Genomic DNA, 25,668 nt, shown 5'->3' with positions numbered 1-25,668 from the left:
TAAATGGGGGAGGTGGTCCTGTTACTGTGCAGAAAGACACTATGTCGCCTTTTTTTTTCTTCAATTGGTGTAGTTTAGAAGTTGGGAAAAAATTAAGTAATTTGTTCTGCAAGCGGTGCTCTAGATAACTGTGTTATTTCCTGCAGAGACAAGCTCTCTATGGAAGAAGTGATGTGTAATAATTATAGGGGATAACTCAGGAGACTCTGTGCGTGGAACAAGATGACTACAGGACACAGCTTTATAAGTGGTAAAGTCTATATTAACACACGGTGATACAACAGATGCAGAAAGAAACTCAAGTCCATAACACTTGGAGCAAATATAAGAAGCATCTTAGCAGTCTATAGGAAACTTCAGAGAAAAATGCAATCAAGCAGAAAGTCTATGAAGCACAGTTATTCTTGAGGATACTTGGCATGAATAAATCCTTGTCAGTCCAGACACAGATAGGTAAGCTTAAAAGGCAGTTCAAATCTTATCTTAGCTTGACCAGGAAAATAGTCTCAGGCTCTTGCAGAGCAGCAACAGCTTACATGTCCAGCAAATGCAGATGGAAGTGAAACACAAGCAGCAGAGGAAGAAGAGTTCTGGAAACTGGAGTATGCAGCAGGAACTCAGAGCAGAGCAGCAGGATCACCACACAGGTTCACAGGAGCCGGTATATAGCCAGGGAGCAATCAGAGGCCAGGAGCTGGATGCAAGGCAGAATACTCAAGCACAGACTGAAGGCTGGGGTGGAGTTTTATAGCAGGAGGACACAATGCACATGAGACCAAGGACACCATCTTGGAAAAGGGCAGTAATGCAAAAAGGTAAAAATGTTCAGAGTCCTGACATTACTCCCTCCTTAGAAGCGGCTTCAGGACGATCCTGGACCTGGTTTCTCAGGGAATCTCCGATGAAAACGAGAAATCTTCTGTTGGGCATTGATGTTTTCCACAGGTTCCCAAGAGTCTTCCTCAGGGGTATATCCCTGCCATCTTATCAGATATTGGAGCCGATTCCTGCGAATCCTGGAATCAATAATTTCCTCCACCACAAATTGTTCTTGCTCATCAATCACCACAGGCTGCGGAGGTGGCACAACACGTCCCTGGAAGGTATTAGGAGATACAGGCTTTAGTAAAGATACATGAAAAACTGGGTGTACCTTCATACTCCTAGGCAGCTTCAGCCGGCAGGCCACAGAGCTCACAATACCGTTGATCTTGAAAGGGCCAATGAATTTCTGTCCACGTTTCTGTGAAGGAACGTTTAACTTCAGATTCTTAGTTGCTAACCACACGGAATCTCCTACCTTGAACATGGGTGCAGGTATACGGAATCTATCAGCCGATTTCTTATAACGTTCTTGAGCTGTGGTCAGGGATTCCTTCAGAACTTCCAGATATTGCCTCATCGCAGTCAGTCTTTCCTCAACTGCCGGAACCGGAGAATTAATTGGCGACCTAGGTAAGATACACGGATGATAACCCAGATTGGCAAAGAAAGGTGTAAATTTAGTGGAGTCGCTCTGAGAATTGTTATATGAAAATTCGGCTAATGGCAGCAACTCCAACCAATCATCCTGGAGATGGCTGACATAGCATCTTAGATATTGTTCCAGCGTCCATTCAGTCTGACCATTAGTCTGGGGATGGTAAGCGGAAGAGAGACAGACCTTAATATTGAGTGCAGAGCAAAACCCCTTCCAGAATCTTGAAGTGAACTGTACTCCCCGGTCAGAGATGATCTCATCCGGGACCCCATGTAACCGAAAGACATTCTGTATAACCAAGTTCACTGTAACTTTAGCTGAGGGGAGGCCGGTGCATGGAACAAAATGGGCAGCTTTGGTCAGGCGATCAACTACCACCATGATTGTATTCATGCCCCCCGATGTGGGCAGCTCCACGATAAAGTCCATTGATATAGACTCCCAAGGGCGAGACGGAACAGGTAATAGTTGTAGAAGACCCGTAGGTGCCACATGAGGAGTCTTGTAACGAGCACATACCTCGCAAGAGAGCACATAGTCCTTGGTATCCTTCAAGCAAGTTGGCCACCAGAAGAATTGGCTCAGGAACTCTTGTGTCTTCTGTACCCCCCTGTGACCAGCCAACTTGGAGTCATGTACCAACTTGAGGATCTGCAGACGGACGACCTCAGGGACGTAGATACGTCGATCTCTGAACCACATGCCACCCCTTAAAGACAAGATTAATATCCACTGGTGGGTTGGCCAGAAATACATCACCATCATAAGCCTCCCTGCACTCCTTCCACAAGTCCTGGTCATGGATAACTCCGATGAAATTGGCATGCGATAGAATGGTCTTGGGCGGGGCTCCAGGTACGGAATCCGCAGCATGGATTCGGGATAAAGCATCAGCCTTCCCATTACGAGAACCTGGACGGTACGATATAAGAAAGTTAAATTGGTTTAAAAATAAGTTCCAACGAGCCTGACAAGGAGAAAGACATCTAGCGGATCTCAGGAACTCTAAATTGCGATGGTCAGTTAGCACTATGATCTGTTGTGCAGCTCCTTGCAGATGATGTCTCCATTCTTTGAAAGCCGCAATAATGGCCAGCAATTCCTTGTCTCCCACGTCGTAATTCTTCTCTGCTGAGGTTAGTCTACGGGAAAAGAAAGCACAAGGATGTAGTAGACCCTTCTCTCCAGTTCTTTGGGAGAGAATCGCCCCTAAAGCATTATCGGAAGCATCCACCTCCACAATGAAAGAAAGTGTTGGATCTGGGTGTATCAACAGTGGTGCTGAGGTGAAACAGATCTTAAGCCGATCGTAAGCTTCTTGAGCCTGTGATGACCACTTAAAGGGCTTTTCCTTCTTTGTCAAGGAAGTAATGGGACGGACAATATCAGAAAAATTTCGAATGAAGCGTCTGTAGAAATTTGCAAAACCAATAAAACGTTGGACCTCCTTAACGTTCTTGGGTACCGGCCAGTCAAGGATAGCCTGAATCTTACCGGATTCCATGTTCAGCCCCTGGGGAGAGATGATATACCCTAAGAACTGTATCTCAGAACGATGGAACTCGCATTTCTCCGGCTTAATATACAGATGGTTCTCTTTCAGACGTCTTAAAACAGTCTTGACATGTATTTCATGTTCCTGTAGAGAGTCAGAAAAGATTAGTATATCGTCCAAATAGATCACCACAAACTGGTCCAACAAATCTCTGAAAATGTCGTTAGCAAGGTGTTGAAATGTTGCAGGGGCGTTACAAAGGCCGAAGGGCATCACAAGATACTCAAAGTGTCCATACCGGCATCTGAATGCTGTCTTCCACTCATCCCCTGGACGAATACGCACCAAATTATAAGCCCCACGAAGATCCAGTTTAAAGAACACTTTAGCATGGCGGACTCTTTCCAGTAATTCGGGAATCAGAGGCAAAGGGTAACGATTTCGTATGGTTACCTTATTAAGTTCCCGATAGTCAACACAGGGTCTCAGGGTCCCATCCTTCTTCTTTACAAAAAATATAGGTGCCCCTGCTGGTGAGGAAGAAGGACGTATGAAGCCTTTGGCCAGATTTTCATCAATATACTCCTTTAACCCCTTCACCCCCAAGGGTGGTTTGCACGTTCATGACCAGGCCAATTTTTACAATTCTGACCACTGTCCCTTTATGAGGTTATAACTCTGGAACGCTTCAACGGATCTAGGCGATTCTGAGACTGTTTTCTCGTGACATATTGTACTTCACTTTAGTGGTAAAAAATTTTCGCTATAACTTGCGTTTATTTATGAAAAAAACAGAAATATGGCAAAAATTTTGAAAATTTTGCAATTTTCAAACTTTGAATTTGTATGCCCTTAAAACAGAGAAATATGTGACACAAAATAGTTACTAAATAACATTTCCCACATGTCTACTTTACATCAGCACAATTTGGGAAACAACATTTTTTTTGTTAGGAAGTTATAAGGGTTAAAATTTGACAAGCGATTTCTAATTTTTACAACAAAACTTACAAAACCATTTTTTTTAGGGACCACCTCACATTTGAAGTCACTTTGAGGGGTCTATATGGCAGAAAATACCCAAAAGTGACACCATTCTAAAAACTGCACCACTGAAGCTACTCAAAACTACATTCAAGAAGATTATTAACCCTTCAGGTGCTTCACAGGAGCAGAAGCAACGTGGAAGGAAAAAATGAACATTTAACTTTTTAGTCACAAAAATAATATTTTAGCAACAATTTTTTTATTTTCCCAAGGGTAACAGGAGAAATTGGACCCCAAAAGTTGTTGTCAAATTTGTTCTGAGTATGCTGATACCCAATATATGGGGGGGAACCACTGTTTGGGCACAAGGCAGGGTTCAGAAGGGAAGGAGCCCCTTTTGACTTTTTCAACCTAAAATTGGCTGGAATTGAGATCGGACGCCATGTCGCTTTTGACGAGTGTCTGATGTGCCTAAACAGTGGAAACCCCCCACAAATGACCCCATTTTGGAAACTAGACCCCGTAAGGAACTTATCTAGATGTGTGGTGACCACTTTGAACCCCCAAGGGCTTCACAGAAGTTTATAACACCCGGGCGTGAAAATAAAAAATCATATTTTTTCCACAAACATGATCATTTAGTCCCCAATATTTTGTTTTCCCAAGGGTAACAGGAGAAATTGGACCCCAAAGGTTGTTGTCAAATTTGTCCTGAGTACGCTGATACCCAATATGTGGGGGGAACCACTGTTTAGGCACATGGCAGGGCTCAGAAGGGAAGGAGCCCCGTTTGACTTTTTCAACCTAAAATTGGCTGGAATTGAGATCGGACGCCATGTCACGTTTGACGAGCGTCTGATGTGCCTAAACAGTGGAAACCCCCCACAAGTGACCCCATTTTGGAAACTAGACCCCCTAAGGAACTTATCTAGATGTGTGGTGACCACTTTGAACCCCCAAGGGCTTCACAGAAGTTTATAACACCCAGGCGTGAAAATAAAAAATCCTGTTTTGTTCCCACATAAATGATCATTTAGTCCCCAATTTTTAATTTTCCCAAGAGTAACAGGAGAAATTGGACCCCAAAAGTTGTTGTCCAATTTGTCCTGAGTACCCTGATACCCCACATGTGGGAGAAAACTACTGTTTGGCACACGTCAGGGCTCGAAAGGGAAGTAATGACGTTTTGGAAAGCAGACTTTGATGGAATGGTCTGCGGGCGTCATGTTCCATTTGCAGAGCCCTTGATGTTCCTAAACAGTAGAAACCCCCCATAAGTGACCCCATTTTGGAAACTAGACCCCCTAAGGAACTTATCTAGATGTGTGGTGAGCACTTTGAACCCCCAAGTGTTTCACTAAAGATTATAATGCCCAGGCGTGAAAATATAAAATCCTGTTTTGTTCCCACATAAATGATCATTTAGTCCCCAATTTTTAATTTTCCCAAGAGTAACAGGAGAAATTGGACCCCAAAAGTTGTTGTCCAATTTGTCCTGAGTACCCTGATACCCCACATGTGGGAGAAAACTACTGTTTGGGCACACGTCAGGGCTCGAAAGGGAAGTAATGACGTTTTGGAAAGCAGACTTTGATGGAATGGTCTGCGGGCGTCATGTTCCATTTGCAGGGCCCTTGATGTTCCTAAACAGTAGAAACCCCCATAAGTGACCCCATTTTGGAAACTAGACCCCCTAAGGAACTTATCTAGATGTGTGGTGAGCACTTTGAACCCCCAAGTGTTTCACTAAAGATTATAATGCCCAGGCGTGAAAATATAAAATCCTGTTTTGTTCCCACATAAATGATCATTTAGTCCCCAATTTTTAATTTTCCCAAGAGTAACAGGAGAAATTGGACCCCAAAAGTCGTTGTCCAATTTGTCCTGGGTACTCTGGTACCCCACATGTGGGAAAAAACTGTTTAGGCACACGTTGGGGCTCGAAAGGGAAGTAGTGTTGTTTTGGAATGCAGACTTTGATGGTCTGCTGGCGTCATGTTCCATTTGCAGAGTCCCTGATGTGCCTAAACAGTGGAAACCCCCCACAAGTGACCCCATTTTGGAAACTAGACCCCCTAAGGAACTTATCTAGATGTGTGGTGACCACTTTGAACCCCCAAGGGCTTCACAGAAGTTAATAACACCCGGGCGTGAAAATAAAAAATCATATTTTTTCCACAAACATGATCATTTAGTCCCCAATATTTTGTTTTCCCAAGGGTAACAGGAGAAATTGGACCCCAAAGGTTGTTGTCAAATTTGTCCTGAGTACGCTGATACCCAATATGTGGGGGGGAACCACTGTTAAGGCACATGGCAGGGCTCAGAAGGGAAGGAGCCCCGTTTGACTTTTTCAACCTAAAATTGGCTGGAATTGAGATCGGACGCCATGTCACGTTTGACGAGCGTCTGATGTGCCTAAACAGTGGAAACCCCCCACAAGTGACCCCATTTTGGAAACTAGACCCCCTAAGGAACTTATCTAGATGTGTGGTGACCACTTTGAACCCCCAAGGGCTTCACAGAAGTTTATAACACCCAGGCGTGAAAATAAAAAATCATATTTTTTCCACAAACATGATCATTTAGTCCCCAATATTTTGTTTTCCCAAGGGTAACAGGAGAAATTGGACTCCAAACGTTGTTGTCAAATTTGTCCTGAGTACGCTGATACCCAATATGTGGGGGGGAACCACTGTTTAGGCACATGGCAGGGCTCAGAAGGGAAGGAGCCCCATTTGACTTTTTCAACCTAAAATTGGCTGGAATTGAGATCGGACGCCATGTCGCGTTTGACGAGCGTCTGATGTGCCTAAACAGTGGAAACCCCCCACAAGTGACCCCATTTTGGAAACTAGACCCCCTAAGGAACTTATCTAGATGTGTGGTGAGCACTTTGAACCCCCAAGTGTTTCACTAAAGATTATAATGCCCAGGCGTGAAAATATAAAATCCTGTTTTGTTCCCACATAAATGATCATTTAGTCCCCAATTTTTAATTTTCCCAAGAGTAACAGGAGAAATTGGACCCCAAAAGTCGTTGTCCAATTTGTCCTGGGTACTCTGGTACCCCACATGTGGGAAAAAACTGTTTAGGCACACGTTGGGGCTCGAAAGGGAAGTAGTGTTGTTTTGGAATGCAGACTTTGATGGTCTGCTGGCGTCATGTTCCATTTGCAGAGTCCCTGATGTGCCTAAACAGGAAAAAAAACCACATGTGACATCATTTTGGATACTAGACCCCCAATGAACAAATCTAGATGTGCCCCCAACTACACTAATGTAAATTAGTAGTGCATGGAGGTGTGGTACAATTTGAAGCAATCCTTCATGCACAGGCCAGGTTTTTCGGGGCAGGTGTCGCATTGATAAGTGGTGTCCCTGCGTATTCCTTTATTGTAACACACTCAACACCTTTTTTGCGGCTTACCTTTCCTTGGGGTTGGCGGGACCACCCCCGGAAAATGCTGACCTGGGACAATACGAGCACCTTCAGTTCCTGAAGTACTGGGGCCCGCTCCTTCCTGAGCGCCAAACATCATGGCCTTAACCACTACCTCCTGGAAATGAAGGTACGACGTATCGCTGGGGCATGCACATTGTGACAGCAGGAATGCGTTGAGCATTGCCATTTGGACGATGTGCACGGCCAGCTTTTTGTACCACACCTTGGCCTTCCTCAATGCATTGTACGGTTGGAGGAGTTGATCGGAGAGATCAACTCCCCCCATTTTTTTGTTGTACCCCACTACACATGTCGGTTTGAGGACCTGTGTAGAGGTACCCCGTACAGTGCAGAGGGTACTGCCATCACCGTGTATGGTGGTCAAGAGATGGACATCTCTCTTGTACTTGACCACCAGCAGGTGGTCGCTACATTGGGCTCTGCTCTCACCTTTTCGGAGCATCTGCCCAAGTAGCGTCTTCGGGAGGCCTCTCTGATTTTTGCGGACAGTACCGCAGGCTGCGGTACGTCGCTCAGAGAGGGATTTGTAGAGTGGGATGCTGGTATAAAAGTTATCAGTGTAGAGGTGATAACCTTTATCCAGCAGTGGGTGCACCAAATCCCACACAATTTTCCCACTCACTCCCAGGAAAGGAGGACACTCAGGGGGTTCAATCCGGGTGTCCTTCCCTTCGTAAACTCTAAACTTGTGGGTGTACCCTGAGGTACTCTCACACAACTTATAGAGTTTGATTCCGTACCTGGCCCTCTTACTGGGCAGGTATTGACGGAATCGCAGCCTTCCCTTGAAGTGAACCAAGGACTCATCCATGCAGATGTCCCTTTGGGGCACGTACACTTCAGCAAACTTTTTGTTGAAGTGTTCGATGACCGGCCGAACTTTGAACAGACGGTCAAAGTTGGGGTCATCTTGTGCGGGACACTCTGCATTATCAGTATAATGCAGAAACTTGTGGATGGCCTCAAAACGCGTCCGGGCCATGACCATTCGGAACACTGGAGTGTTGTATAAAATATCAACACTCCAATATTGCCGAATTTCCGGCTTCTTCAGTATCCCCATATGGAGGACCAGGCCCCAAAACTGAGTCATTTCAACTGCGTCTACAGGAGACCAGTTTGAAAATGTTGAATGCGGGTTTTGCTCCAAAAATTGACGAGCGTACAAATTAGTTTGCTCCACCATGAGGTTAACAAAATCCTCAGAGAAAAAGACTTTGAAAAAGTCAATTTCTGTGAGGCCGGTGGTGTCAAACTTGATTCCTGATTCTGCCACAAAATCAGGAATCAGTGGCTCGTAATTTTCGGGGGGCGAGGTCCATACGGGGAGCACTGGGTCAGCTGCGGGCATGGTGGGCGCTGCCTCATCTTCTGTCCTGGAGCGTCTGCGTGGCGGTTCCGCAGGACCCGAGGAGGAAGATAAGGAGGGGGAAGAGGAAGAAGAGGATGAAGAATCCGAAAAATAAAGAAAAGTCGGATCGTCATCCAAATCGCTATCAGTTTCGGAGGCAAGTAAAGCATATGCCTCCTCCACTGAATAGCGCTGTTGGGATGAATTTGATGACATTTTTGTGTAAATATGGTGCTTGGGTGTACACTTTATTGAAAACTGTATGTGTACATGAGGGGGGGGGAGTGATTGGTGTAAACTTTCTGTAAAGAAAAAGCTGTGGAAAAAAGTCTAAAACAGCAGGTCCTAGCTGATAAGTGTCACTTATCAAAACTAGGCTGCTGGATGTGCGCACGGGGTGGCGCAAGGGGGGGTGGAAAAAAAAAAAAAAGGAAAACGGCAAACTCTGATAAGTGAACTGTGTCACTTATCCAAGTTTCGCAGCTGCGGGATGTGTGTACGGAGGGGCTAAGAAAAAAAAGCGAGCTCGAGTGTTGATCGGTGAACTGCGTCACCAATCAACGCTCGGCGGCTGCGCACGGAGGTGGCGCAAAAGTGGGGTGGAGGGGGGTAAAAATAGGGGGAAGGGGATGGGGGGATTGGGGTGGATGAAGAGAGTTTGGGCAGGGATCAACAGTTAGGGTTGTAGTTAGGTGGCACAAAGGGGGGTGAAAAAAAAATGAAAAAACGGCAGGCACAAGCTTGGATAAGTGACGTGTGTCACTTATCCAACTTTTGCGGCTGCGGAATGTGTGAACGGAAGTGGCGCAAAGGGGGCTAAGGGAAAAAAAGCGAGCGCGAGTGTTGATCGGTGAACTGCGTCACCGATCAATGCTCGCCGGCTGCGCACGGAGGTGGCGCAAAAGTGGGGTGGAGGGGGGTAAAAGGGGGGTAAGAGGGGGGTGGAGGGGGGGATGGGGGGATGAAGATAGATTGGGGGGGTGAAGATAGATTGGGCAGGGGATCAGGGATCAATTAACACTTACAATTGTGGTTTTCTTTCTTCTTCTTTCTTCTGCAGGGATTGTGATGCTACAAGCTGTGGCACCACGATACCCAGCACAGGAGCTCTTGCTGCGTCCGACCTCTCTGCAGGAATCCTCAGCTAGAGTGAGGACCCCTGCAGACAGGTCAGAGGCAGGTCAGGGGGCAGGTCACAGAGCGGTCACATCGCTGCTGTGACCTGTCATTGGTGGGATCGAATGATTACATCGATCCCACCAATCCCTGATCTGCCTGGTGACCATGGCAACTGCCTAGAATCGGAGCTCACAGCTCCGATTACTAGGCAGGTCATGCCCAGGTCACCAGCAGGGCACAGAGCGGTCACATGGTGACCGCAGCTGTGCCCTGTGGTTGGCGCGATCGCCGATCTAATCGATCGTGCCAGCCAACTCCTGAAGGCCCTGCTGGCCGGTACTGGCAGGGCACAGTGGCGATATAGCGCCGCTGTGCACTGCGATTGGCGCGATAGATCAGATCGGCGATCGCTCCAATCCGGGTGCTTTTTGCCGGTGCCTGGCGTTGCCAGGCACCGGCTCTAGGATCGAGTACATCGGTACTCGATCCCAGCCTAGGACATCATTGTTTCAGCCAAGCTGATTGGCTGAAACAATGAGAAACGCTGCGATTGGCTGTTCAGAATTGAACAGCCAATCACAGCGCTCTGGATGCCGGGGGGGCGGGATCGCAGCCCGGGATGCCGAAGCTTTTCTAAGGTGAGATGGCGTCGGAATTTTAATGCGATATCGCATTAAAGGGCCCGACGTACTATCCCGTCCACGGTCATACGGGCCCGGGTACCGTGGACGGGATAGTACGTCGGATGTCAGGAAGGGGTTAAGGCATGAAGCTCAGGTGCCGCCAAAGGGTATACGTTACCAAAAGGAATAGCTGCCCCAGGAAGCAGCTCAATTGGACAGTCATAATGCCTGTGTGGAGGAAGCTGATCTGCATTCTTCTTGTCACAGATGTCAGAGAACTCTTTATATGCTGAAGGTAAAGTAAATACCTGTACATGTGGTTCTATGGCCGTGAACTCAGGGACAGCTTCTGTTAATGCTTCGTTGCTCCTTGTTGGAAAGATGATCTCCTTGGTTTCCCAGTTGATACTTGGGTTCTGAGAACGCAACCAAGGAATGCCTAAAATCACAGGAAAATGAGGAGAAGAAATTAGCAAGAAAGAAAGTTGCTCCTGATGATTAGGCTCCAACAAAATTTCAAGGGGTACGGTCTCCTGATCCACAGGCCCAGATATTAAAGGTGACCCATCCACTGTTTCCATGGTAAGTGGAGAGGCTCTTTGCTGAATTTTAATACCATGTTCCTTGGCAAATGCGATATCCATGAAATTGCCACCTGCACCAGAGTCAGAGTCAATCATAGCTGCACTGGAAATCCACTGTCCTGAACACAGGATCTTAACAGGAAGAGAACAGTGAGAGTTCTTCTCCTTCAGCTCCTTGGGGGGTGAAGTCATAGAAAGTGAATGAAATACAGCGTTTAGAGGCAGGCTACATTCAGAGATGTCAGATTCATCATCACAGTTGTCATATTCTCCTACTGCTGCTAGCACCTTATTAGGCCGCTTGGGACACTTGGGACAGTTGATTAAGAAGTGGTCAGACTGACCGCAGTAGAAACATAGACTCTCACGAAGGCGATGCTCCCGGCGCTCATTACTCTCGCGCCTCTGAACGGAATCAATTTGCATGGGCACCTCCTCGCCCTCCCGAGAGGTTTTACCTGCAGGCTCTTTGGAAGGAAGGGAAAAGTTAGAAATACGGTTATATGCCGTAAATTTCTCCTGCCTACGCTCAGTAAGGCGAATGTCTATGCGCACACAATGCTGTATAAATGTCTCTAGCTCTTGTGGTGACTCAGAGCGAGCTAGTTCATCCTTTACAACACTAGACAGACCCCTCTTAAAAATAGGCAATTGTGCATAACTGTCCCAATTGGTATCTACCGCTAATCTCCTGAATTCAGTGGCATACTCAATAACAGAACGTTTAGCCTGGCGTAAAGACAACAAAGCAGATTTGGCGGTAGCACGGCGATTAGGGTCATCAAACATTAATGCCATAGCGGCCAAGAAATCATCCAAGTTATTTAACCGTGGGTCACGAGACTCAATCATTGGATTCGCCCAGGCGAGCGCTCGTGAGGTCAGTAGCATTATTACACACAATACCTTGGATCGATCAGTAGGAAAACGGTCGGCATGCACATCAAAATATAGCATACATTGATTCACAAAGCCACGAAATTTGTCGCGATCACCATTAAATCTGAATGGGGGCAACTTGGGTGGGCTAGCTGGTGGCGGTTGCCCAGCGGGTAAAGTTACTTGTGCAGCTATTTGCGTGCTTATGTCCTGAAAAGCCCGTCCATACTGGGACTCTATGCCAGCAAGTTTGTTTTCCTGGGCTGCCATGCGGTTGCTTAAGTCCTGCAAAGTCTGTCCAAACACTTGTAGTTCAAAGCTTCCAAACTTCTTTTGTAGACCTTCCACATCTTTCTGCAGTGATCTAATTATGGAGAACACCTGCTCTAGTCTGCTTTCTGCAGTCATTGTTCCAGCAGTCTCCTTTTTATAGGGCTTGAGTATCCTGTAATAATTATAGGGGATAACTCAGGAGACTCTGTGCGTGGAACAAGATGACTACAGGACACAGCTTTATAAGTGGTAAAGTCTATATTAACACACGGTGATACAACAGATGCAGAAAGAAACTCAAGTCCACAACACTTGGAGCAAATATAAGAAGCATCTTAGCAGTCTATAGGAAACTTCAGAGAAAAATGCAACCAAGCAAAAAGTCTATGAAGCACAGTTATTCTTGAGGATACTTGGCATGAATAAATCCTTGTCAGTCCAGACACAGATAGGTAAGCTTAAATGGCAGTTCAAATCTTATCTTAGCTTGACCAGGAAAATAGTCTCAGGCTCTTGCAGAGCAGCAACAGCTTACATGTCCAGCAAATGCAGATGGAAGTGAAACACAAGCAGCAGAGGAAGAAGAGTTCTGGAAACTGGAGTATGCAGCAGGAACTCAGAGCAGAGCAGCAGGATCACCACACAGGTTCACAGGAGCCGGTATATAGCCAGGGAGCAATCAGAGGTCAGGAGCTGGATGCAAGGCAGAATACTCAAGCACAGACTGAAGGCTGGGGTGGAGTTTTATAGCAGGAGAACACAATGCACATGAGACCAAGGACACCATCTTGGAAAAGGGCAGTAATGCAAAAAGGTAAAAATGTTCAGAGTCCTGACATGATGGCTCTCTGTGCTGGATGAAGATGAAGGACTTCACCTAGAGATGTCACTGGTGAGTCTGTGTGTTACCTGTACACTGACACTATATACTATATATATATCGGTCCTGTGTATAATGTCACTGGTGATCAGTGTATTACCTTTACACTATACACTATATACAGAGCTCATGTGTAGAATTTCATTGATCACTGTATAAACTGTATAAAATATACAGCGCTCGTGTGTATAATGTCACTGTTGATCACTATATTACCTGCACACTGATACTGTATACAGAGCTCCTGTTTATAATGTCACCGGAAATCACTGTATTACCTGTACACAGACACTGCATACTAAGTACAGATCTACTGTCTAAAATGGCACTTATGGTGATATTAGTATTGTGTGTTTTTTTTTACCAATGATCAGTATTGTAGTATTCAGTCACTATATGGCTGTCCGACCATGGTGTGGCAGTATTTGTTCTTTGTATGTGCTATTATGTGGTCACTATGTGGTGGTAATATGTGGTCTGGTCATGGTGTGGTGGTATTTGTTTCTTGTATGTGGTATTATTGGTCACCATGTGGTGGTAATATGTGATCTGGACATGGTGCGGTGATATTTGTTCCTTGAAGTATGTGATATGATTCGGTCACTGTGGTAGTAATATATGGTCTGGACATTGTGTGGCAGTATTTGTTCCTTGTATGTGGTATTATCGGTCACTATGTGGTGGTAATATGGTGTCTGGTCATGGTGCGGTGGTATTTGTCCCTTTTATGTGATATTATTGGTCATTTTAAAAATTGAAAAATAAATAAAAATATACCTAAATTGTATTGGATATTTTAACAAATGTTTAATAGGTTAGAGTAGAGTAGGGCCCGGCTAAAAGAGTCTACCAGGTTGTGATGGCGGCTTAAAAAAATATTTTGGCCAAAACAAAAGCTGCTGGTGGGACTGTGGACTGTTCGAGGGGTGGAGGAGGGGCTGGGTTGGAGCCTGGGCAGAGTCTCAAGGGGGCCCCGAAAATGTTGCCAGTATGGGGCCCCATAACTCCTAGTGGCAGCCCTGGCTGCATAGTTCTCAGCATGATCACATGAAACATATCTCATCTTAGGGAAACATACCAAGAAAGGCTGCAGCTGTGACCTTCTCTGTGGGTGATTTTCCCCTCTATGACTTATTTTAATTGACCAGTATCTCTCCAATTCTGTGGCTGCTTCAGCTGTAAACTGAGCTTGTCTCCTGCCCAGATCACAGCTATGTGGTCAGCCAAGCACCATTTTATTGTAGCCCAGAGTTGTGCTCTGAGCTACAATTTCAGTTTCTGGCTCAATCCATGCTGGGGTAATATGGCTCTCGTGGCCATCAATATGATTGTTTTCTAAGGAGTCCACCATGATTTGAACTTGTAGTAATTAGCTGTTCTGTATATGGTCATGGTCTATAGGAATTGGAAATATGTATTTTGCACTCACCCAGCAGTATATTCATTTTGTTGCAGATTTATCACCTCTCTGAATGCTGAGCTCCTTATAATCCCATCCCCATTACTGACTGGCAGCTTTCTGTGTTCACTGTGCATAGGCAGAAATTGGCCAATCAGTGTTGATGGCTGGGTTGTACAGAGCTTATGAATATTGAAGACTACCTGGCAGCAGGTTTACTAGTCCTCTAGTGATAATCTCCTGCAAATTAAACTGCGCAAAGTGCCCAGTAAGTAACACTTTGGGGGAATGAGGGTCTATGTCTCTACATTATGTTACTCTATGATTAGCTGGCAAAACATTGTGAAATATTCAATTTAGATATATGTTTCCCCACAGATGAATCTCAGAGCATCATTTAGGATGGGTTGACGGGGTTTTGGTCGCATTGGCGGCCAAACGCCGCCATTTTACATCCCGTTGTTCACTCAAGGTAAGCAGACTCTGTACCGTATTGGTCGCAAATGACTCATTGATAATGGAAAGAGAAGGAAAACTACACCTGACATTTCTGGCTACACTAAATATAATTTACAGCTAAAGGGAAGTGATTGTGATAATTTTTAGACACTCTCTGAATAGTGGCATTCTGCCAGGAGAGGTAGATTACATTGCAACTATGGGGCCGTGGACCAGGTATACCGTGACAGCAAACCCTGGTCCTGTCTTTTTAGCAGAATGTCCAGTAACTAAAGGATTTTTATTTAGATAATCGATATATGAAAACTGATGATAATGTAATTCCCTAGTACATTGTAAAATGTGACTTCTAGTTTGGCTTCCTCTATTACATGTCTTCTGAAGTGATCACAGCTAATAAAGGAATAAAACATATTTATGGTCCTCTGTACATGGGATAAAATGGGGTACTGCTAAGTGTAGCCTCCAGAAACAGAATGGTCAAGCACAACCAGGGGAGATATATAAGTTGCCAGGGAACACATTGCTTTCTTGAAGGGAAGATGAAAGCAGTAAATATGTTACAACTCCAGGGCTTTAAAAAAAAAAAAACAACTGATAATGAAAATAATAAAACTATAGAAGTGTACAAGCTCCTGGGCCCCAGTGCAATATCCAACAACCCCAACTATCATGTGTCATGTGTTTAACTGGAGTTTTCTGATACTATGTTGTCAGGATGGCCTGCAAGAAAGTTAGGTCCCTTGCACTGCAATTAATGGTTGTTATACTGATACATAATTTTACAAAAGTTTTATTCCCATATGCATAGATGAATATTATCAAATACTGCTTATAAAAACAAGCACTTTCACAATTTACTGCTTATTAAAAGTTTCAACACTTCTCAAGATATTAACACTTTTTTTTTTTTTTTACAACTTGTTGCCTAAAAGAATGACCACCGCTGCCATAGCTTGTAAGGACTGCACTGTGCTGAAGCTGGTCAGCATTAAGAGGTAAAAGTACTCTCCAGCAGTCCTGGTCAGCTTCAAAACAGTGCTTCCAAGCTCAATAGAAAAAAATGGTAAGCACTGCATATGTTCTGCTGTCTAGTAATGATGATGAACCCGAAAGTTTCTTGGTCCGTACCAGACACCTAGTGTCCAGTCAACAAGCTTTTCCTGTGTGGGCATTTCCGGACCAATCACAGCCATGTCAAGTATTGGCATGGTTGTGATTGGCCGGTGAACCATGTAAAAAAATTAAAAAAATTTTGGTCCCCTCTATTTTTGATAACCAGACCAGGTTAAGCAGGCAGCTGTCTGCTTTATCTTGTCTGGTTAATAAAAATAGAGGGGCTCCCATGCCGGTTTTATTTAAATTATTTGAATAAATGATTTAAAACACAGCGTAGGGTCCCACACAATTTTGCCAACCAGCCAAGCTCATAGCCGCATCAGAATAGGGGCTTCCATTTTGCTGTAACGGATCTTTATTATATGGGTCAGATATAATTCCCTGCAGTCCATTAGAGCAGTGGTCCCCAACCTTTTTTGCACCAGGGACCGGCTTGAACCAAGACCATTCTTCCATGGCCCGGCAGGGCGGGGATGGAGGTGTGACAGGGGCGGGGCTTTGGTCATAAGGGGGCGGGGCTATGGACGCGGTTGTAGTTTAGCAGTGCATATTTATCATTTAATTATAACATTTTTAATGTGACTCAACTCACCATAGGTTTTGAATGAGTGGGAGCACCTGGCTTGTTTCTCTGTTTCAGTGGGAGCACTGGGCTACTTCTACTGATGACCGTCACTGCTAATGATGATTGGAACCTACAAGGAAATGGAGCATTGAGCACTTAAGAACAATTGTACTGGAGTACTGTACATGCTGATTATTTTCTAATCATCAGAAAATGTGTGTGGTCCCCCCCGTCCAGCTCTGTGTGGCTCCCCCTGTTGTATGCATGGCTCCCCTGTCCCATCCTGTATACATGGCTCTGCTCCCACTCTCCCATCCTGTATACATGGCTCCGCTCCCATCCTCCCATCCTGTATGCATGGCTCTGCTCCCACTCTTCTATCCTGTATACATGGCTCCCCTGTCCCATCCTGTATGCATGGCTCCGCTCCCACTCTCCCGGCCTCCCTTGTATATATGGCTCCACTCCCACTCTCCCTCCCTTGTATATATGGCTCTGCTCCCACTCTCCCTCCCTTGTATATATGGCTCCGCTCCCACTCTCCCTCCCTTGTATATATGGCTCGGCTTCCACTCTCCCTCCCTTGTATATATGGCTCCGCTCCCACTCTCCCTCCCTTGTATATATGGCTCGGCTTCCACTCTCCCTCCCTTGTATATATGGCTCCGCTCCCACTCTCCCTCCCTTATATATATGGCTCCGCTCCCATTCTCCCTCCCCTGTGTATATGGCTCCGCTCCCACTCTCCCTCCCTTGTATATATGGCTCCGCTCCCACTCTCCCTCCCCTGTATATATGGCTCCGCTCCCATTCTCCCTCCCTAGTATATATGGCTCCACTCCCACTCTCCCTCCCCTGTATATATGGCTCCGCTCCCACTCTCCCTCCCCTGTATATATGGCTCCGCTCCCATTCTCCCTCCCCTGTATATACGGCTCCGCTCCCACTCTCCCTCCCCTGTATATACGGCTCCGCTCCCATTCTCCCTCCCCTGTATATACGGCTCCACTCCCACTCTCCCTCCCCTGTATATATGGCTCCGCTCCCACTCTCCCTCCCCTGTATATATGGCTCCGCTCCCATTCTCCCTCCCCTGTATATACGGCTCCGCTCCCACTCTCCCTCCCCTGTATATATGGCTCCGCTCCCATTCTCCCTCCCCTGTGTATATGGCTCCGCTCCCACTCTCCCTCCCCTGTATATATGGCTCCGCTCCCATTCTCCCTCCCTAGTATATATGGCTCCACTCCCACTCTCCCTCCCCTGTGTATATGGCTCCGCTCCCACTCTCCCTCCCCTGTATATATGGCTCCGCTCCCACTCTCCCTCCCCTGTATATATGGCTTCGCTCCCACTCTCCCTCCCCTGTGTATATGGCTCCGCTCCCACTCTCCCTCCCCTGTATATATGGCTCCGCTCCCACTCTCCCTCCCCTGTATATATGGCTCCGCTCCCACTCTCCCTCCCCTGTATATATGGCTCCGCTCCCACTCTCCCTCCCCTGTATATACGGCTCCGCTCCCACTCTCCCTCCCCTGTATATATGGCTCCGCTCCCATTCTCCCTCCCCTGTATATACGGCTCCGCTCCCACTCTCCCTCCCCTGTATATATGGCTCCGCTCCCATTCTCCCTCCCCTGTGTATATGGCTCCGCTCCCACTCTCCCTCCCCTGTATATATGGCTCCGCTCCCATTCTCCCTCCCTAGTATATATGGCTCCACTCCCACTCTCCCTCCCCTGTGTATATGGCTCCGCTCCCACTCTCCCTCCCCTGTATATATGGCTCCGCTCCCACTCTCCCTCCCCTGTATATATGGCTCCGCTCCCACTCTCCCTCCCCTGTGTATATGGCTCCGCTCCCACTCTCCCTCCCCTGTATATATGGCTCCGCTCACACTCTCCCTCCCCTGTATATATGGCTCTGCTCCCACTCTCCCTCCCCTGTATATATGGCTCCGCTCCCATTCTCCCTCCCCTGTATATACGGCTCCGCTCCCACTCTCCCTCCCCTGTATATATGGCTCCGCTCCCATTCTCCCTCCCCTGTGTATATGGCTCCGCTCCCACTCTCCCTCCCCTGTATATATGGCTCCGCTCCCATTCTCCCTCCCTTGTATATATGGCTCCGCTCCCATTCTCCCTCCCTAGTATATATGGCTCCACTCCCAATCTCCCTCCCCTGTATATATGACTCCGCTCCCATTCTCCCTCCCCTGTATATATGACTCCGCTCCCACTCTCCCTCCCTTGTATATATGGCTCCGCTCCCACTCTCCCTCCCTTGTATATATGGCTCCGCTCCCATTCTCCCTCCCCTGTGTATATGGCTCCGCTCCCACTCTCCCTCCCCTGTATATATGGCTCCGCTCCCATTCTCCCTCCCCTGTGTATATGGCTCCGCTCCCATTCTCCCTCCCTTATGGCTCCGCTCGGCTCCCCCATCCTCCCCATCATACTTACCCTCACGTCGCTGAACTTCCTTCCCGTCGCTGCACGTCCCTGCATCTCGCGGCGCTTCAGCTTCTTCCTGTGCGGAGCGGTCACGTGATACCGCTCATTAAGGTCCATGAATATGGACGCCACGCCTATGGGAGATGAGTGGCGTCCATATTCATGACCTTAAATGAGCGGTAGCACGTGACCGCTCAGCGCTGGATGAAGCCGCCGCGGGATGAAGCCGCCGCGGGATGCAGGGTGAGTATCAGCTGCTGTACCGCCCCCCGGCTCCCCTTGTGTCCGCGGACCGGCAAGGGCACTGCAACGGCCCGGTGCTGGGCCGCGGACCGGCGGTTGGGGACCCCTGCATTAGAGTATTCACAAAGCACCCATGCTTTTTGTGTGAATGAAACAGCCGGGATAGGATTCATCACTAGGGCTAAAAAAAGTTGGCCAACAAGAGCATTTTTGCAACCCAGACTCAAGGTCATAGTTGATCCATCTAAAGTTCTCCTGCCACCACTCCACATTAAGTTTGCACTGTTGAAGCAGTTTTTGAAAGAAGGAGAGGCTTATAAGTACCTGTGTACCAAATTTCAGAGACTGCCCAAAGAAAAATGAAGGAAGTCATTTTTGTGGGACTGGATATTCGGAAACTCATAAAAGATGACGTGTTCGAAACAAAAATAAAAAGTTTTGAGAAAAGGGCTTGGGATTGTTTTAAGGAAGCAGAGAAGAAATTTCTAAGTAACAACAAAGATCCAAAATTTAAGTCCATCGTAGAGAAAATGCTGAAACATTTCAAAACCTTGGGTTGTCTGATGAATTTGAAGTTACATTTTTTACATTCCCTTTTAGACTACATTCCTGAAAACCTTGGTGCGGTGAGTTACTTAGTGGATAGCAAGGAGAAAGCGTTCATCAAGATATCAAGGAGATAGAATGACGATACCAAGGTAGATGGAACGTGAACATGATGGGGATTACTGCTGCATGCTTCACAGAGAAGATCCGCAGGCCTTCTATAAGAGAAAAGATATCATGAGAAGTTTTGAAGAGAAAACGAAAGGGGCAAGAATTAATTTCCAATAAAGTTGCAGAATGAATGTTCTTTAAATTTTTTTATATAATGTGTATATCTGTGGCTACAATAAAGATTTTTCTTGTTCCTCTCGCTTAGGCTGGTTTCACATTAGCGCATTTTCAGCGCGCGCGCACGGCCGGGGGTAGCTCCGCCCCCGATCCGGCTCTCTGCCCGGCGTGCCCGCCCCTTCCTTGTAGCGCCGCCTCCTAGCGGACAGCGGCGCCTGCGATCGGCGCACCCTATCTTTAGCATAGGGTGCGCCGATCGTGCGCAGGCCGTGCGCTAGTTGCGCTTTGACCTGCGCTGCGCACTTTTGACGGTGCGCCGTGCGCGCCAAAATCAAACTTTTCGGATTTTGGCGCGCACGGCGCACCGTCAAAAGTGCGCAGCGCAGGTCAAAGCGCAACTAGCGCACGGCCTGCGCACGATCGGCGCACCCTATGCTAAAGATAGGGTGCGCCGATCGCAGGCGCCGCTGTCCGCTAGGAGGCGGCGCTACAAGGAAGGGGCGGGCACGCCGGGCAGAGAGCCGGATCGGGGGCGGAGCTACCCCCGGCCGTGCGCGCGCTGAAAATGCGCTAATGTGAAACCGGCCTTACATGTAATTTCATGCGCGTTTTGTGCAAAATCCTTACGTGATGATTAATTTTTTTTTTTTTTTTAAATCAGAGCATAAGAAAACATAAGAATCAGTCATGGAGTTTGAAGCAATTTTTATAAGCCCAAATTTTGCATACCTGTGTAAATAAATGAAGAAAAAATGACATTGGGTCCCCCCCCATTTAATCAGCCAAGTTAAAGCAGATAGCTGGAGTCTGGTGTACTCATGCTGGTAAGGTCCAGGGATATTTGGTCCTCCCCAGCCTAAAAATAGCAGCCAGCAGCCGCCCCAGATAAAAACACATATATTAGATGCGTCAATTCTGCCACTTTGCCTGGCTCTTCTCGCTTGCCCTGGTGCATTGGCAAGCTGGGTAATATTTTGGGGCTTATGTAAACAGTGTATTGTCCGCTGACATCGAGCCCAGGTGTTAGTAATGGAGAGGCGTCTATAAGACACTCCCATTACTAACCCCATAGTCAAAAGTAATAAACACACATACAGAGCCCTTTAATTGTACAAAACACTCCTCGACCCTCTTTTAAATATTTATTACCTTTAAAAAAATAAAATAATCTGCTGTAAATCCATCCCACGTCCCACAATGATCCCCAACTCTGCTACATCCAGATGCATTGCTGAGCGGCGACATCGGTTATGTGACAGCTCAGCATGGCAGCCGGAGCTCAATGACAGTAGCGCACGAATCCAGCTGCTGTGATGAGCGTTGAAGTCAGTAAGGTTATCAAAGTTCATCAGCTATGAACTGCAACAAACTTATTGACATCAGCGCTCGTAGTGTGAGATACCAGACATCTTTTTTTAACTCAGATTTTTTATGGAGCAGATACACATCTCAGATCCCTAAGATTTTGTGCTCTGAAGTATTACAGTATGTCTGGCTCTAAGGTATTATTTCAGGACATTCTAATGAGGCATTTCAGAGGCCCGATTTTTGCATCAGTTGAGACCCCAGTGGTTAATACCCCAGTAATCAGTAAGTTATCAACTATCCTATGGACCCTTTTTACTGCTTGGTCTAGTTTAATGGGGTGGAAAATATGATCACTTTAATTTTCACAAGGGGCTGGAAAATGTTCATGCAGATTCAAAAGATTGCTATGGTGCTCAGTAGAGATAAGCATATAAATTTGCAGGACCCTTGTCCAGTGGCTGCTGATCCATCTCCTACATGGCAGTATTCCTGAGATGCCCACTAGGGCCGGGGGTACTCGATACCGGGCCGGTCAGTCCTTCAGGGGATTTCACGGCAGCAGTGACCCGGTCCGTGGCCCTGGGCGTGCAATGGAAATAAAGATGATGATATTGGGGAATAAAGATGGGATTTAACGTGACGCCACCCATGGTGTTCGGCAATGGATGGAATGGCCAACGCTGCAGTTCAGATCCACTGGGGAAGTTAGTAACGCAGCAGAGTTGGTACAGCTCTCTACGGGTAGAGCTAGGCCCCAGGGCAGTTATGGCATATAATGAGATGATAGTGGTTGTAGTGCAAGGAAGGTGATGCTGTAAATAAATCGGAGGACACAGTGGAGTGCAGTCTTCACACTTTTACTCACAGTTCTTCCAGTTACAATCCCAAGCCGGGGTGCTGTGTCCTCCAGGTCGGTGGTCCAGCCAGCTGTCAGGTAATTTGGGGTACGCTGTTCCAGAACCCCCTTCTGATGTTCCTTCCCTGGCCATCTCACTGCTGTGGCTCCCACCTATCCTGCCCTGTGCCTCACACACAGTGTCCCAAGCCAGCAGCCTTGGATCCTGTCAGGTGACAGTCCTCAGTTTCTCCACTAGTCTGGTGCCCGTCCCCTACTGCAACCTGGTCCCTCCACCTGACTACAGTCGGCCTGGATTCGGGCGCCAAGGGTGGATTCCTCACTTCCCGTGCCCCTAGGACCCCTTCTTTCTCTTCTCGCTCTGTCTAGTTTAGGGCCGAGCTCTTCACTGCTCCAGTCCCCAGCACTAACTGACCCCTCCTGCTCTCACTGTCACTCCCTTAAGCTCCTTCCCTTTTCCACTTTCTCCACCCGCACCCTCTAACTAGACCCTCCCAGCCTTTCTTTTTATTAGCCGACTTGGTGTGACGTCATTATGATGTCAAGCACATAAGATGTCGGCTATTCAAGGGAGGAGCTATGGGCCACCGGGCTCTCATCTGACAGATGCGGAATACTGATGTAGCCACTGGAACATGGTTGTGCAAATCGACTTGCTCATCTCTGTGCTGTTCAGCCATTTTTAGTTATACCCTTGAGTGTAACAATGCACTACTTTTTAAGATAGCCATGGCCCCCCTACATGTTTGCCTCTTATGCCAAAAATCTTAACGTATAATCACTTGGTACGTATTGGTATCCGAACCACATGAGGAACGAGTACGAAAAATCTACAAATTCCTCTACCATTGTAACTGGATGGGAATAACGCGAGTCTCTGGTTTCTACTGACGATTTGACATCACTACATCTTCTGGTTTATATCACTTGTGCACATTTTTCCTATTTAGCGTTTAAGACCTATAAAACTCTCAGAATTTATAATCAGGGATTAATAACCAGGTGATAAGCACAACTTTATAAGGCGCAACAACTGAATTGTATGGTAAAGGGAGCGAGTCACAGTATAAACCAAGCACAGAACCTTGTAAGGGACTGTGCCCTGAGAAAAGTCCTTATAAATTCAGTGGATTATTTTCACAAAATCATCCATTATTCTCATATGCTAAGAATGTGCACTTTGGGCATGGCTGAGGGGTTCAGCGCAGCTCCTCATTTTTGCTTCTTCAGGCTGTCATGTTTGATTGACAACGCTGACTTCACAAGTTTCAGAAATGTCTGAGCTGAAATCTTATGCGGGTTTTAGAGTCCATGCTCATGCGCTAAACTTCCTTTTTCCAAGGATCCGTCTGCTGCCTGTTCTGCTGTGCATGTGCTGGTACTCTAATGATCGGCACAAGATTTCACTCTTAGTAGTGTAAAAATGTAAAAATAAGTCAAAACTTGTTTATGCATCACTGATGTCATAAGTATTTGGTTCTGCATGTAATAACACTATTCAGCTTTACAGGTTTTTTCCATTTTCCATTCCTAGTAGGAGTGTCTTTGCAGGACCAACAGTAGCTCAGCTGTGCATTACATGGCAAACCATTGATTTTAAAAACTAACCAAACTTTCATGTTTTTTTTTTATATTTTGTCCAGTGATCTATTAGGTTATTTGTCTTCATTCCAGTAAAATAATTGCATAAACGTGGCTTATAAATGGCTTTTTGTCGCAGCATGCACTACTTTCTTCCGAGTCTTGGATGAGACTCACCAATTCAAGTCTATGGGTGGAAGAAAATAATCACATCCCACACGGGCCATCAATGTAGCATCAGATTTTTATGAATAGATTTATTTTATAAAGTTTGAAAACTGTATATGATCATATACATGTTTTAATGCACTCGTATGAAAACAAGTCACACATGGAGGACACACAGGCATAACATAGATGTCACACAGTAGGGACAGACATAGTTAAAGTTCAGGACTAGCCCATAGTGGGAATGGGCAATTCCAGGCAAAAGGGACTGCTTCCTGATCAGCAGGGAGATAGGGAAGTTCATTAATCAAGATCAAGGTAAAGGTGCAGTGGGTTGACAGCTAAAGCAAGAATCTATCATTCTGGACAGTGGGAGGCCTAACTGGAATCAATTGCGGATATTACTGCAACATCTGGAGCTCAAGGCTTGATACAGGTACTGTGAAGAGTGCAAACAGGGGATGATTGATGTGGATTCACATGAAGGGAAACTAGTATGAGGAAAAAGAAATTGTCAGCTCACCCAAATGTAGAACGGGATCCGAGACATGGAGATTCAGCAGTGCAGCAGGAAAACCAATCAATAAACGAGGACAAATCCAGTTCCAGGCATCCCATAAAAGTGTATTTTTCAGTAATTTAGTAAAGATGCCACAAACGGCATGTAGGGTCACAAGCCCCATAGGGGTTATTCACTTCGGCAGACTTGTTTCAAACCTTGCGGTTCTTAGTCATGCATGCATTTACTAAGGGAAGATAACTATGAAGGGAAGGTAATGGATCCCGGGTTAATTGGACAGGGAATCCCAGGGGCTGACAGAACCAGTAAACATAGGGATAGTCCAGGTGGAATGGATAGCAATGCTGAAAATGTACTGTGTTAAGGAAACAAGAAACAAGAAGCGTCATGCCCGATACGGCTTGTTACAATCTGATGAACTTGAACTGTGCAGTAAACATTTGTGTGCTGAGACAAACTGTGTGTCCTCTGAGTCATGCGCGACGGCTCTGGAAGATGGAGACCTGGAAGCAGTGGAGGCCTCCAGCCTACAAGTGAGTGTGAAGCACCCCACATCTGACAGCACATTGGGACTGAGACACGGTTTTCCTGTAACGTGCCAAGGGCACTATGGAGCGGCAGCTCGTTCATGGCTACCTCCCTTTGGCATTTTACACTGCCGTGATCAGAACTAGTCGAGTTAGCCGAGATCTCAGCAGCAGTTGCCAGCAATGACTACACTGAATTTGCCTGAATATGTGTTTATATAACTGTAATTGATCTATCTTCACATACTCATTTAATGTGAAGCAAAAAAAGAAGAAATATGCAGCACTCACCAATGTAGCTGAAAAACTGTGAGTCTTTATTTCACATAATTTCCATCAAATGTGTGGACATGAAGGACGTGGAGGAATGCTAGGGGAGGGAGGTGCCGGACAACAGCCGTTTCGCGATTACTCGCTTCTACCTGGAAGCGAGTAATCGCGAAACGGCCGTTGTCCGGCACCTCCCTCCCCTAGCATTCCTCCACGTCCTGCATGTCCA

General features: G+C 46.5%; 1 long non-coding RNA gene across 1 annotated transcript in view; it reads left to right on the top strand.

Moving 5' to 3' along the window:
• The window catches only part of LOC141096387 (uncharacterized), a 72,388-nt gene extending 52,085 nt beyond the window's left edge, over window positions 1-20,303 (top strand). Inside the window, exons 2-3 of the long non-coding RNA XR_012233681.1 lie at window positions 14,915-15,008; window positions 19,976-20,303. This is a non-coding gene — a long non-coding RNA (uncharacterized lncRNA). The remainder of the gene's footprint in view (window positions 1-14,914; window positions 15,009-19,975) is intronic.
• The last annotated feature ends 5,365 nt before the right edge of the window (window positions 20,304-25,668 follow it).

The sequence above is a fragment of the Dendrobates tinctorius genome, unplaced genomic scaffold (assembly GCF_039654945.1).
Source record: "Dendrobates tinctorius isolate UK_male_01 unplaced genomic scaffold, ASM3965494v1 ptg000075l, whole genome shotgun sequence".
NCBI lineage: Eukaryota > Metazoa > Chordata > Amphibia > Anura > Dendrobatidae > Dendrobates > Dendrobates tinctorius.
The sequence above is the reverse complement of the archived record's forward strand: the minus strand, read 5'-3'. Positions and strand labels throughout refer to the sequence as shown.